General features: G+C 37.1%; 1 protein-coding gene and 4 non-coding genes across 5 annotated transcripts in view; 2 read left to right on the top strand and 3 right to left on the bottom strand.

Annotated features, from left to right (window-relative positions):
• The window catches only part of LOC105380852 (dopamine D2-like receptor), a 164,492-nt gene that overhangs the window by 114,519 nt on the left and 35,318 nt on the right, over positions 1 to 14,655 (bottom strand). The window lies entirely within an intron of this gene.
• Trnap-agg lies at positions 6,853 to 6,924 on the bottom strand. The gene has a single exon. It is a non-coding gene; the product is annotated as a tRNA-Pro (tRNA).
• Positions 12,190 to 12,261, top strand: Trnap-agg. The gene has a single exon. It is a non-coding gene; the product is annotated as a tRNA-Pro (tRNA).
• Positions 13,320 to 13,391, top strand: Trnap-agg. Its single transcript has one exon. It is a non-coding gene; the product is annotated as a tRNA-Pro (tRNA).
• On the bottom strand, positions 14,112 to 14,183 carry Trnap-agg. The gene has a single exon. It is a non-coding gene; the product is annotated as a tRNA-Pro (tRNA).

Genomic DNA, 14,655 nt, shown 5'->3' with positions numbered 1-14,655 from the left:
ACAAAATACTCCATTTATGTTTGTTTTAATACTAAGATAAAAGTTTAAAAACCCTTTTCTCGTTTATTCCCAGCTCCATACTTTAGCCATAACATTTGGTATTCAGATAATATTGCCGCAACTTGAAACAGTTGTCTGGCCTTTGCACAAAAACTTTCATAAAGTTTTCTTGATGTATTTCTTTACTGTTTTTGCAAAGCCACTTTTTCATGAAGTCATTTTCTCTAGCCGCACCCCTCGTCCTTGATTCTTTACAGGTAAAAGGTTATTTGTAAATGTATAAGTTGATATTCGGCATCGTAAACAACGGATGCATCGCATTCAGTATTCTTTGTATGGAAATTCACACGAGTGCGTCCACTTCATCGACATTGCTTGAGCTGTTTCTCCATCCTCTTCTTCTTCTAGTCCCGTCTCCTGGCGAAGGTTCGCAATCATACAGTTATGAAAATACATTTGGTGGAAAGTACGTATTGGACGAAAAGTACGTTCTATACCAAAAGGTGAATAACTTAACACTTCAATATGTACCTTCAGCAGCAAATACCTAGTTAGTTTACCTTAGTTTTCAGACAGGTAGTCTATCGGCAAACCACATTTTTTTTTATTTTTTTTTATAATGAGGTTGCTTCTGGAGCTACCGAGAAAACCCATATTTTGTAAAAACTATCTTTAGTATACATTTTATAATAAGGTGCTAATGAGTGGATACATTAGGCCTCCATCTTAAAATAACTCTTAACAGTGTAAATATTTTTATCCACACAATTTAAGAATTCTAAGAGCTAAATCAAACAACTGTTTTATGTTAAACTACTTCAACATGCTAATTGCGTAAACAAGTAATTTACATAAAGTTAATTAAATTTTCTATTCTCTTTCCATTTTGTATTATAGAGCTTTTATTTTTCTCTTGGAAACAGGTACTGAATTAATAAGTATTACATTACAAATTACGTTTTTTATTTTTCGCAACTAAAAATACCGCTCTAATATTTCTTGTCACCGATACGCGATGATCACAATTATCTGCCCTAGAATTTTCTGGTTCAAATTTAAGAGTAAGACTGCAAATCTCATAATTATTTTTTTTGAAATTGAGTAAGTGATATAGGTACTGTAGTGGTACTCTCGACGCGCAATCGATTGTGTCACGCTTGCCTTCGAGTCATTTGGCATTCTGGAACACGATGGTGGCGCCACCTTGCCTACCGTATTTGGTGGTTTTCGGGTGAACTAGTCTAAATTCGGTTACGAACGCAAGTTGGTACTCTTGACCGCCATTTTGACAGTTGTCAATATTGAACATACTGGATATACGCAACCGCTAAGGCAAGAAGAAAAAAGTAACTTTATTACTTGTATTTGTACTTGTTAGTGGCGATTTTGTGTGGTTTTGTGTGGTACTGGTATTTGAGACTAAAGATGCTGTGTTATGGCTTATTTAGCACTACGAATAGCGATTTTGCGCAATGCGCAGCGAAGAGATATCCGGAGGCGCAAAAATCAGCGGCGAATGGTGAGATATTTGGACGAAGCAGTGGAAATGGGACAGGCGGAGTTCGTCGATAATTACCGCCTCACAAAAGAACTTTTTGATGAACTATGTGGAGACAAAGAACCCTTCATGAAGGAAGGGTTTATGCCTAGTCCACCACGCTGGCCTAGTGCGGGTTGGTGGACCCCAACACAAGCAAGCTTGTGCTGAAAGAGTTTATTTATTTATTTGAAGACCAACAAATGATACAGTTGTTACATACATCAAGGCTACATAAATAAAATACAGTACAGGCCTCTGACTAGGATTAAGGACTGCTGCCGAAGCAGCAACCGGGCCCCACGGCTTAACGTGCCGTCCGAAGCACGGAAGCGTCCAGAAAAGAACCACTTGAAATTGGTCACCCATTCAATGGCTGACCGTGCCAGTTGTTGCTTAACCTCAGTGATCAGTTACGATCACTGAAGCCCGCTCGACTACAGACGCTTCGATAGTGTCAACTTGACACTATTCACGACAGTTTTTGTTATTTTTTCCTTTTCATTCATTCTTTCACAAAGTCGTGAAAAAGTTTCAAACAATCGTAACCAAATTTTAAGTGAAACCGAATTGTAACCAAATAGACGTCAAGAGTACCAAATCTAAATTGAAATTGGTTCTGACTCGAGCACAATATTAACGCAATATGAATAACCGTCTTGCGTATCAAGAGTAGCAGTACTGGAATTGACAGCCCCACAACGTTGGTTCGAAGCTAAACAATTTTGCACCTTGTCAAACTAGCATACCGCATATTCATTAAAACCTAATTAAAACTGTTCGCGACAATCGATAGATAGAGTAGATAACTCGCGAAGGTTCTGGAACATTCTATCACTTTCCAGTAGTTTCGATAAAGTTCTAGAAGGATTAGTATCGATTAAATAGATCTACAATAGTCTAGAAGCTTCTAGAACAATAGTTAGGGAATGTTCCACAACGTCCGCGAACTTTCTAGATGCTAAGTTAGGTACTTATAGTTAGTATGGATTGTTTATTGTTTATACCTACTTAGTAATAATAATAATAAATAGAGTGACCTCGGGTATCTCTGGAACTTTCGGGAAGATCGCTCGCCGGCCTATATAAAGCGAGGTGTCCGGTGCACATTAAGTTCAGTTTTATAGTAACAGTCGAACAGTTCAGTTCTAATAGAAAGCTCGAACAGTGAACAACTCCAGAGACACTCGAGGTGAATAGTGAAAATTAATACTGGTGTTTTCTTTGAATTCGTACCACCCGGCATTCGTGTTAGTTGTGAGTCGTGTCGAAGGGGCTCACATTTATGGTCCTTCGAGCCGGATAGTTATAGTTGAGCCGGCATTCGTATTTGTTCGTGAAGTGACCTCACATTTATGGTCATTCGTGAAACCGGATTGAAAGAAAAGAAGATGCCTGTAACGAGGTCTCAGAAGTCGTATGCAGTAAAAAGGACTTCGGAAGAGTCATCTGCCGTCTCCATGGTGAAGTCTGCAGATGCAACGGAGTACGCATCGGCATCGGGTGCAACCACAGGAGGTACATCAGGTCCACAACCGCCGTCAGAGCCGACGACGGAGACGCTGTCCCCTCCATTGTTGCCACCCTGCCCTATAGTCGTCGCCGGTGTCACAACTGCCGTTGCCCCCACCACCGTTGTCACCACTGCATTAGAAGGAAGTGTCTACGAGTCTAGATCGTCGAAGAACGGAACTTCACATCCGCCGATTTTATCGCGCCCCATTGATTCTCGTGCATGGCGCAGAGAATTACAGGCCCGCTTGGAACTTCTTGAGCGACAAAAGAAGATGGCTAGAGCTAACGCTCTAGTGGCCATAGCTACAGCTAAGGCTAAAGCTGAGGAAGCTGAATTAAAAGCTAAATTGGCTGAAGACAGGGTCGCCGCACTAGAAGAAGAGATAAAACAAGCACAGCTTCGGAGAAGAACACTCGCACGCGCACCACAAGACGTCGCTACGTGCCAAGTCCCGCCTGAACCTGCAGGAAATGTCGTCGCCAGTGGAGTTACGCCTGCACCAGTAATAAAAGAATTCGTCGTCAGCCAAGTCTTACCTGAACCTGTGGTGGAATTCTTGCCCTGCCTTCTCCTGCCTGAACCTGCGGAAGAAGTCGCAGTTTGCCAGGTGCACTTACCGCCTGAATTTGCGGAAGAAATCATCGCCAGTGAAAACCGGCGGGAGCCACAGCAGAGTCGACCTCTGCAGATTTATAAAGAGGCTCCTGTGGAATGTGCGACAACAACGGAACAGGAAGAATTCAAAATCACGGAGCTTGAAGACGGTCCTGCTTGCAACTTCATCGTGTCAGCCACTGCTGAACCAGTCAGTGTCGAGAAAGAGGGCCCGACGTCGCCGGCCCCAGCTGAAGTCGTCGGAGCACTCACACCATCCATAGACACGACCAAAGATCGTAGTCTAAGGAATCGTAGGATGAGTGTGAGTGCCATAAAAACGGTTCATCTCCCTACAGAATTCGATAGTCCGACAGATAGTGAGATAGATCGGCATGCGCTGCCGTTTCTGGCGGACAAACTCAAGGGTATACCGGCGGGAGAGACCGAACTGCTGCGGAAAGTAGTGTCCAACAGCAAGTGTGACTTGGCAGTTAGAAGACTGGATCTCATAGACAAGAGATTAACGGACAAGTATTGGGCACGATGGATGGAGAAGTATGTGCGAGATTCTCAGCAGCAAGGAGACGTCATGAATCCTGCGGGCGCCTACCATGGAGATGACCGAGGAGCTGCCCATCGACGAAGATGTCGCGACCTGGATAGTTCAGCTACAAGAGCTGCGGCGGGAGTAATGTTCGCGACAATCGATAGATAGAGTAGATAACTCGCGAAGGTTCTGGAACATTCTATCACTTTCCAGTAGTTTCGAAGGATTAGTATCGATTAAATAGATCTACAATAGTCTAGAAGCTTCTAGAACAATAGTTAGGGAATGTTCCACAACGTCCGCGAACTTTCTAGATGCTAAGTTAGGTACTTATAGTTAGTATGGATTGTTTATACCTACTTAGTAATAATAATAATAAATAGAGTGACCTCGGGTATCTCTGGAACTTTCGGGAAGATCGCTCGCCGGCCTATATAAAGCGAGGTGTCCGGTGCACATTAAGTTCAGTTTTATAGTAACAGTCGAACAGTTCAGTTATAATAGAAAGCTCGAACAGTGAACAACTCCAGAGACACTCGAGGTGAATAGTGAAAATTAATACTGGTGTTTTCTTTGAATTCGTACCACCCGGCATTCGTGTTAGTTGTGAGTCGTGTCGAAGGGGCTCACAAAAACATTGACGCTTCATGAGTTTGACAAGGTACAAATATAGCCATTAATGAAGCTGACCCTACAAGGCGTGGGGTTTATGAAAATGATCATAAAAATTCAAGATGGCGGACGACTGATAAGGGAAATAACGGTATCCGCGAACAGAGGAACGGACGTGCGTACCGGATGCCTGTAAATTTCAGCTTCAAGCGATGTGGTCATTAAAAACGTATCAGTGCCCGTGATATTATATAATATACTCGATAGGTATACGTGCATAAGGTTGGTTGGGTTTGTTGATAAAAGGTATCTAGAAGTACCTACGTAATGGTCTCAGCTTTGAATAATTGTTTAGATCCATTCATCTCTTAACATTTTCATCATCAGTGCGTAATTTCTGCGTTTTTAAATTAAATAAAAAGTAATCGTCTACTACTGGAGATAAGCCTCTCCCAAGATGTACATGCATACTAGTCCTCGGTCTTTCTCATCCAGAATATACTCGTCACCGGCTACGGTTGGTCCAGCGTGCCCGAGGGCCTCCCACCCTGTGCTAGCAAGTTCGTGGTCTCCGCCCGAGAACTCGTTCACCCCGTCTGTCATCGCTTCCAACACATGATTTCAAATAATATTATTTCTTTAATTTTGTTTGTGTGTTTTTGTTTTTCTGTACCTAATCCCTTCACCGCTAAAGCACCATAAAATATAGTACATAGTTCAAGTATTGTTTATATTTTAAAATAAATTGGATTCAACTGCGAAATGTTAATCAGTGAGGTTCGCTTGTTTGGTCATAGGATAAGCATAATTCAGTGGCACAGTATTACGCACACTATGCAACAGTAGCGCTCAGGGTATAGAAAAAATATATAAAATACTACTTAAATATTATATAATGTTAGGTGGACGAATATATTATATTCGTCCATCTAATGTGCCATAGACTCTAAAAGCAGAGAGTTAAAATAACTTGTTAAGTACTTCATTTTCAAACGCGATATTATTTTTAAATATCTGTAATAACTTATTATCTAAAACGGTGCCATTGCCATGATATTGTTAACATCAATCAAAACAATTCATCAGGAAACTGTTTAAAAACTACTCTCTTTTTAATTACTCTGTCTCCAACTATTAAATTTGAGGTTGCGGTGGTTCAAATTAATTGTTTAATTACATTCTAATTGTTTTCGGTGGAGGTTCCTTCAGAAACGTAATTAGAAAGGGCTGTTGGATGGGCAGATTCGTTTTTTGTTTGACAATGTTTTTGTACGTATACAGTTGTGCAAGCACTTCCAAATAGGGAATTAGGTATTTGAGGAAAACAACGAAAAAATAAAACCTTAGTAGTCTCTATGAACCCCGATTCTGAAAAAGCATTTTTTATTGAAAATTCAAATCCGATTGTAGGGAGTTTAGGATCACCTAAACAATCGTGAGAACTTTATCGTCGAGTTCACTGCGGATTGACTGAAAATATCAGATTGAAAAATTAATGAAAAGTCGTATTTTGACATGATGAGGTATCACCGAATCACAAGAAGAAGCCACAAGCACACTTGAAAGTGTCCACCTATTGGTATCGTACATATCAGACCAACAAATTTTCATAAATGTACCTACGAGTATGTACGCACATGTGTGAATTTCTATACAAAGAGTTCTGAATGTGATGCGTCGGTTACGATGACAAAACGTGGATGTTTACCTAACGTGAAACTTTTAAAATAAACGGTAAAATATCACCAAACAGGTTTACTAAAAACAAGTAACGATGATTGCCTTCGAACATAAAGTGAAGTTTGTAGTGAAGATAAATGATATTATCGGAACGTTCTAGACTCTAGAACGTTCCAACAGAAGGATGAAATACGAATAGAGATAAGTAGCTTTAAAGGTACAAAGGAGTTTAAACGATTTCTCGTATGAGTATCAAGATAAAAAGTAGCCTATTAACTTATATTCTGTTATTTGAAAATGTTAGTGATATTACTGTAAAGTTGCATCGTATCGTAATCTGAGAAGTGATATAAAAAGTTGTTTGGGCTCGTCCGGGATTTGAACCCGGGACCTCTCGCACCCTATGCGAAAATCATACCCCTAGACCAACGAGCCAACTGAGGACATGAATAAATAAAATAATGTAAAGGAATATAATATAACATTATACGAACTTATCTAATATTTTTATAGCTGGTATAAACTTTTTTTTATCTGTGGTACCTATCTAGTAATAAAACAAAACCCATGACCAATAGTTGACAATAACTGAAAATTATGTCATAACTTTCCAGCAATGGATACAAGACCGTTCTTGCCCAGCAGTAAGACACAACACAGCCTACATAAAAAATATATATATATTTATACCACCATAGCATGGCGAGAAAATTATACATATAAGAGGTAGACATATAACTCATTACGAGTACAACCCACTTTTTATGTTACTTTTATAAATAACCCACAACATTCCTACTTAAAATAGTGCCAGTATGTAATTTTTCGGCTGATTTCCAACTGTTTTTTAATTGTTTTCTTGCTAATTGCTAATAAACTCTCTTTAAAAATAGGTAGACATAATATTATATTCTCAAATAAGTAGATAGCTTATTATGAAGTACACCATTGTCTAGATAAGCTCCTTTATTCGAGTCCTAGGGGATGCTCGGGCCGGGAGCCGCTACGTTATACTATCAGCCCCTCGTGAGTTCGCGGGAAATGCAATACGATTGTTACTTATATCTTAAACCTGATGCGCTGTGGTAAGATGCTGGGAGAAACCTCCCTTTTAACCGACTTGGAAAAAAGGATAAGGTTTTCTTTTCAATTCGTACGTAAGTAGGTAAGTATACCTATATATTTTTTATAGACTGAAATGTTTGTAATATGTTTGGTCTGTCTATTCGATTCGGGGTTAGGAAAAATGCTACAAACTCACTCAGATTTTTATATTTCATTGGAATCCTGAGAGATTTAGACTTGTGGTCGGTGTGACTGGATGAGGAAGGCCGAGGACGGAATGTTGACGTGATCCCTGGGTGAGGCCTATATCCTGCAATCGACGATTACCGGATGATGCTGATGACGAATAATATTTTTATTTTCATCAGTGTCAATGCTGTAGATAACAGACATAGAACACATATATGTATATACTAGTTATCTACAAATAAAACTTTATAAAATCTCTCAAAGTAATTAGTACAATTAGAAGTAAGGTGTAAATTCTTTAACGCGAACGAAAATGAGTTCAAACATAATGAATCAACAGGCAACATAAATAACTGATTCAAAGGGATCCTAATTTATAAAGTACTCCGTGTAATAAGGGCGAGCGTCATTAGCCGCAACGACACGACACAGGCTGAATAATTCTGGCAATTACCTACCACAGCGCCGCACACTCCATATAAAAACACTCATTTACGTTTTAACTCCACTTTGTTTGCACATTCGCCACGCTCGGCGCCCTTCACGAACCATAAAGGCCCCTCGCATCCAGAATAGCCCCCCAAGTAAAAAAACTGGGTCAATTTGCCTGATTGGTTACAGTTTGTATGGGATTTTTGGAGGTTTAGACTCGCCCCGTGAGCATTGTTGTTTTCCTTGAGGAAAATTCTAGGAAGTCATAAACTGGGAGTATTCGATTGTTTTGGATATACTTTTTATTATGTTGAACTGAATGCAGAATATTCTTTATTCAAATCGGACATTACTAGGGTGCTTTTCCACCAGAAATTTTATGTGGTTATAATGTTATAGTACGTTACTATGGATGCGTTTGATATCCACTATTTAACACTAGAGTAGGCGCGCTCATTTAACTCCTAGGATGGTCGCGCGGGCTACATTTGTAGCCCATTTGTAATGCCTCATAAGCACAGATATTTGATTGAAAAGTAAAACACTTTGCTACATTTCAACTATCATATTTATTTTTAAACTTTAAAGTAAAAAACGTATGAATATTTTCTAATTTTACTAAAGTATTTAAAAAACAAAAACATACTTCGAAATATCGATATTATTTGGCACCATCACACTAATTAGTTTTTTTTTTAGTTTAGTACACAAAACTTATAAACTGATCATAGTTTCTTACAATATAGGATACAATATAGTAGCAGATGGTGGAAATTTACTCCATTTCATACCATTCCGGGACTTGTAGCTGATCAAAACTGATGATAATAATGGTACCTTCACATCACATCATCTTCGTCCAAATCTTGTACATAATTGTTCACTCTCCAATAAATGAGAATTATTGGAAAGAATTTCCGGTTCCATAGGACCTTCTTCTTCGCTTTCCGTCAAGTTATCACTATTTTCCTCGTCTTCCATAAGCCATCTTCGAATTTGACCTTCGTTCACTGCCATTATTACCTAAAATGATTCAAATCATTTTTTTGTCTTTTTAGTCCAAAATATAACTAAAAAAGTAAAAAAAAACAATCAAATAATATGATTATACATTTCATATAAACGTAAATGTGCATAAAAAAGATTTAATCCTAGAAATAAAACAGACAATCAGAAAAAAACACTTACCTAGAACGGTCGCGCGGGCTACATACGTAGCCCAGCAACTTTAGCCACTGTGCTTCTCAGGTGTCCATGTGCCAGGACAGTAGACACGCTGCTGGATGACGCAGGGGTCCTTGAGGAAGGAATACACGGGGGGAGGAAGCGCTAGTGCCGTGCGTTCGAGATATTTTCACCAAAATGATACCCTGGTCTACACCTGTAGCCCACGCGCCCACTCTAGTGTTAATCATATTCATTACGTTTACGTATTTACAACATGGCTGCTTATTGCCACATCTCTGGTGGAAAGGCAGACATACAGTATCAGTATGGTCTGGTCTATCTGTGAAAATAAATCCATAGAAAAGATTATGGTGACTCTGGAAATAATCTCCATTCTCGAGATTATAATAATTATTTTCTTTCTCATGCAAAAATGTTTAAGCTATAACATTATACACCTAAATAGGTGTTTTGATATTTTTAAGATTAGGTCGACGTTTTGGTTTGGTTGAGGTTTACTTGCCACCAAGTCAACCTACTACTCTTTCACTGTTAAATGAATTCTTTATTGATACAAGGTGTGAGTGTTAATATAATTATTATAATATATTGATACATTTTATTGAATATATATACTTATATCATAATATTAATTTGATATTGATAAGGTATATGAGTCAGGAAAGAAGACATACATAATGTAAGTAGTATATGGGCAGTTCTTCTTTTTAACCTACATAATGGATAAAAAATTATCCCGAATTTGAAAAAAATAACTTTAGCTTTTTGGTGAACTCTTATAATTTTTATGATAGCTACATTTCTATTCTATCGAAAAAGGTGGTTGGCCGCGAAGTTTTAGTATTTTTTCAAGATTTTCAGAACATTAATACGTGGATAAGGCAAAGAAAATTACACCTTCGTCACAGAATCTTTTATTTTATTTTAACGAAATAGTCTTCGTCGATTAAAATGAAACTTTTTTGATACGTTAATAAACAAAATACCATTTTAGAAAACATATGAAAGAATGGATTTTTAGTTATAACAAAATATTTATTAAGTAGTTATTACCACTCTGTCACAATTTCAGCTAAAATGAAGCTTGTTTTTGCTATAAATATTTTTTCGCTACTAATTACAGTAAAAAATTAACAGCATAGACGTTAACATCAATGACTAAATTTAATATGATTTTTCCAAAGTTGCACTATTTATAACATAACATATAAACGACCAAAAATAAGTTGACTACCAGGAGACACCAATCGTTACAGAGCGGTAAACGATGTGACATAGTTGTTATTCTATTAAATATGCGGCAGCGTTTTGGAATAAAACAGTTTTATTTAAAAATAATAATTTAGTAACTTACATATAAATCATTATGGTTTCAAGTTAGTCAAAAAATTTACTGGAGATATCTTTATTATTAGTATAACTAATGAAATCACACTTGAGAACCTCTGGAGAGTGAAATATCCGTATTTCAGGAACTTAAAGGACAAATTTGTTCCAACTACATAAAATAATGTTTATCTGCACAATTAATATTTTCGGCAACCTAAAATTTAAGTAACATAATGAAAATTACGTAATTTGTTAAAGTTTTAATCAGCCATATTTCGAAAATACAGCAGTGACTCTTAGAACTTGAAAAAAAATACTCTTTCCTTTTTTAATTACCTTAGAAGCTGGAAGGACTTTAATGTTATCATCAAACATCCGATAAATCATTCTCCACCATATTAAAACAGTCTACCACATTCATCGTCTGTTCTTGAGAACATTAGCACGAAATAAGCTTTTTCACTAACGAAACTTTTTATTAATGAAGCGCAAGTGTATTGGACGTTCCTTTCGCTTCGTACTTTAACCAAAACGTGTAATTTCTCTTCAATTTTTCTTTGATGAATATTCTCAGGTTGGAGTGTTTGGTAAGAATGTGACAGATTTGTCGTGTGACAGAGGGGTAAAATGTGTTGCAAAGTCGATTAGCATTTAAACAGTAATATAAACGGTAATATTCACATGTTGATTTCAAAGTAATTGTTATTACCAATGAGTAAATAACAAAATAATAATTTCATTGTATTTTATTTTAACAATTACCTACGTGACGAAGCTGTCGCCGAATAAACACACGCACCTCCTGTCACACTTTGCGGTTGGCCGATACGCGGTGTCTGGATCTCAAAGGGGAAATCTCACCAAGGGGAAAACGAGACCTTAAACTCAGATCGATGGCAATAAGGACGAGTGGCTCAAACAAATATTTTAAATGGCAACCTACGTGACAGAATGTTACTACTAAAACATTAGGTAGTAAGAGACAAATTTTCAACATTTTTTTTAAATATTTCAGAAATCATTTAAAAATATATATTTTGTTTTACTAAATAGGTAATATCTTCTGGAGTTTAAATAAATTTTTATATTTTATGTTGTCATATATATTTTTTGTAACATTATCGAATATGCGCAGGATGAAGTGGCGGGAGACAGCCAAGATTCGTATGAAATACTCCTCTGTCACGCGGATTTACCACTCTGTAACGTAATTTTAAATACAAAAATATAAATTTATATTTTTGTAAACGTGCACAGCCGTTGTGTTTTTTGTACAATGCACGCTGAAATATAAATAAATAAATAAATATTTGTAAAACTCATGTTTTTTTCTTCACAACTGATGGAGACTAAGTTATGTAGGTTAAAAAGAAGAACTGCCCATATAAACTTGTTTCTGATAACTGCTCAGTCGTAAATAGTCATAAATTTATGAAAACACTCGATAGTGTCGTAATTTTATTCTTTTGTTTACATTTTTTATTCACAACCTCAGTTGGCTCGTTGGTCTAGGGGTATGATTTTCGCTTAGGGTGCGAGAGGTCCCGGGTTCAAATCCCGGACGAGCCCAAACAACTTTTTAGTCCACCTCAAAGGAAACATAAAGGACTCATTTTCAATATACAAGGTCTAATTTGTCATGCTTCTGAAAAATTATCACAGGATTTTAATTTATCTTGAAAAGAATAAATTATTTATAAACTAGGTACCATGTTTATTTTAAAATGATTGTAAACCATATATTTTATATAATAAACAAAGACCATTCCTGTTAGAAAATAGATTAGAATATTCCTTTTCCTTATGACTATATAGTTTGACTATATACAAGGACTAAGGAGTCGCACTTTTACTTAATAATAAATAAATACTAGGTAGGTATGTGAGAAGGCGTACTGCAGATTTGATGATTATTTGAATGACGATAGTAGGTACCTATCTGGTAATCGTAATGTGCTTTTATAGTACCTTTACACACCATTAAGTTCTACATTTGAAAACTTTCCGAATAGTAGGGGAGTAGATTTTAGTATAGTTTCGTCAAGTGTATTCATTTTATGACGAATAAAAATGATTTCTTTGTAATTAATAAACCCATAATATGTTTGTATTTTTTACTTAAATTCTGTTTGTACAACAAATACATATAATACACACATTCGTTTAAATTACAATGTTCACATGTGTGTGCAGTATGGAATAAAATATTAATTTAGGAGAGTGGGATCCATTAGTCGAGCTTGTAAAATGCTAATCTTAGGTTTCACTGCAACATATCGCAATATTGATCATACGGTAGGGGTGTGCCGTCGTCTTTGGCTGTAGAAAAGTTACCTACAATAAAGTAAAATGATCATTGCAGCTTTTGACTAGCTTTGATTTCTTAAAGATATTGGGTATTATGATATTTTTTTACTGTTAGTAGTTGGGTATGTGAAAACAATTATCAAAATTATGTCTGATACTTATTAGAAAAACGAGGACTAGGTGTAAAATATTTTACACCACAATTGGAAATTATTGAAAAGATAACACTGATAAAAACTGCGTTTATACTGGCTGTAAAATCCTTACATTTTATTATGTCGGTATTCTATACATGGTTTTATTTATTTATATTCTCAGTTGGCTCGTTGGTCTAGGGGTATGATTTTCGCTTAGGGTGCGAGAGGTCCCGGGTTCAAATCCCGGACGAGCCCAAATACAATTTTGCTTAAATTAAATAAAAACAACTTTCACAAACCTATGTTTGACCACCTTCTATTTGTCCCGGGTGTAGAGCCTTAATGAATAAAGCTAAATCAAATTCTATTTCAGTCTACAAACTACTGTTCCATTGTATAGGAGCTTCAGGGATTTGATACACAGATTGCATCAAATAGTACAGAAAGTTTCCCGAGATAGCGGGATGGCGGGATGGCGGGATGGCGGGATGGCGGGATAGTAACTCGGTTAAACAACCCTAATATCTGCAATTCTAATGGTGAAGGCAAGCTGTCAACAATCTGAAACCCGCGCGGGACTCGAGTATTGCAATCTATTCTCAATTGCTCTGGGATTAAGGTCCACTCCAACCTTTGTGCGGTTTCGTTTTGTTTCATTTAATTAATTTTATTTTGAACGTTTGCCAATACGCTCGAGTTGCATTCGAAACGTACTAGTAACAAGTGAATTTGGAATGTGAAATAGAACTGGTAGAATAATTTAATGACTATGTACGTTTTTCTATAAACAAATCCATTCAGATAAGTAAAAGGTTTATGATTATTTGTTAAAATTTGTTTTAATTACGAAGAAATAATTAAGAAAAAAACTTGGTAGTAAGTAGTCATAATGTTTCTTATTATTTTTATTACGCCCCGTTAAATTGCACAGCCTAATTTGAGCCGAATTTTTCAATATGGATAAAAAAGTTGATTGGGCTCGTCCGGGATTTGAACCCGGGACCTCTCGCACCCTAAGCGAAAATCATACCCCTAGACCAACGAGCCAACTGGTAAGAAATACATAAACGATAATCATTAAAAAGATACACGATATAATCATTATAAAAGTGAAAGGTGTTGAACAACTCATGCGCAAACTCATTGGTGACGTAAGAAAGTCATAATTCTAAAGACCACCATTCACATGCGCGCCCATCGCACGCGCGCGACACGTCCGCAAACAAATCAGCGTGTACAGAAAGCCTATCGTATATATTATCGTATAACGTGGCAATTCGATACTATTTTCGATACTACACAAACATATGGAAAAAGAACAGCGCCAACCTCGTCACTTTTGGAACTAACAAATTTGGCTTAAATTTTGACAGTGTCAGTTGACGATGCGCAACGTAAACGGAGGTTCGAAAATTTTATAATCGCTGCGCAGGTGGGCGCAGCGCTCGCCATCCAGAAAGCGAGTGCCGCGAGAGAAGTACTTATGTTCCTAGTTTAAAATCGACTGGACTGCAAGAGT

The sequence above is a fragment of the Plutella xylostella genome, chromosome 18 (assembly GCF_932276165.1).
Source record: "Plutella xylostella chromosome 18, ilPluXylo3.1, whole genome shotgun sequence".
Classification (NCBI taxonomy): domain Eukaryota; kingdom Metazoa; phylum Arthropoda; class Insecta; order Lepidoptera; family Plutellidae; genus Plutella; species Plutella xylostella.
The sequence above is the reverse complement of the archived record's forward strand: the minus strand, read 5'-3'. Positions and strand labels throughout refer to the sequence as shown.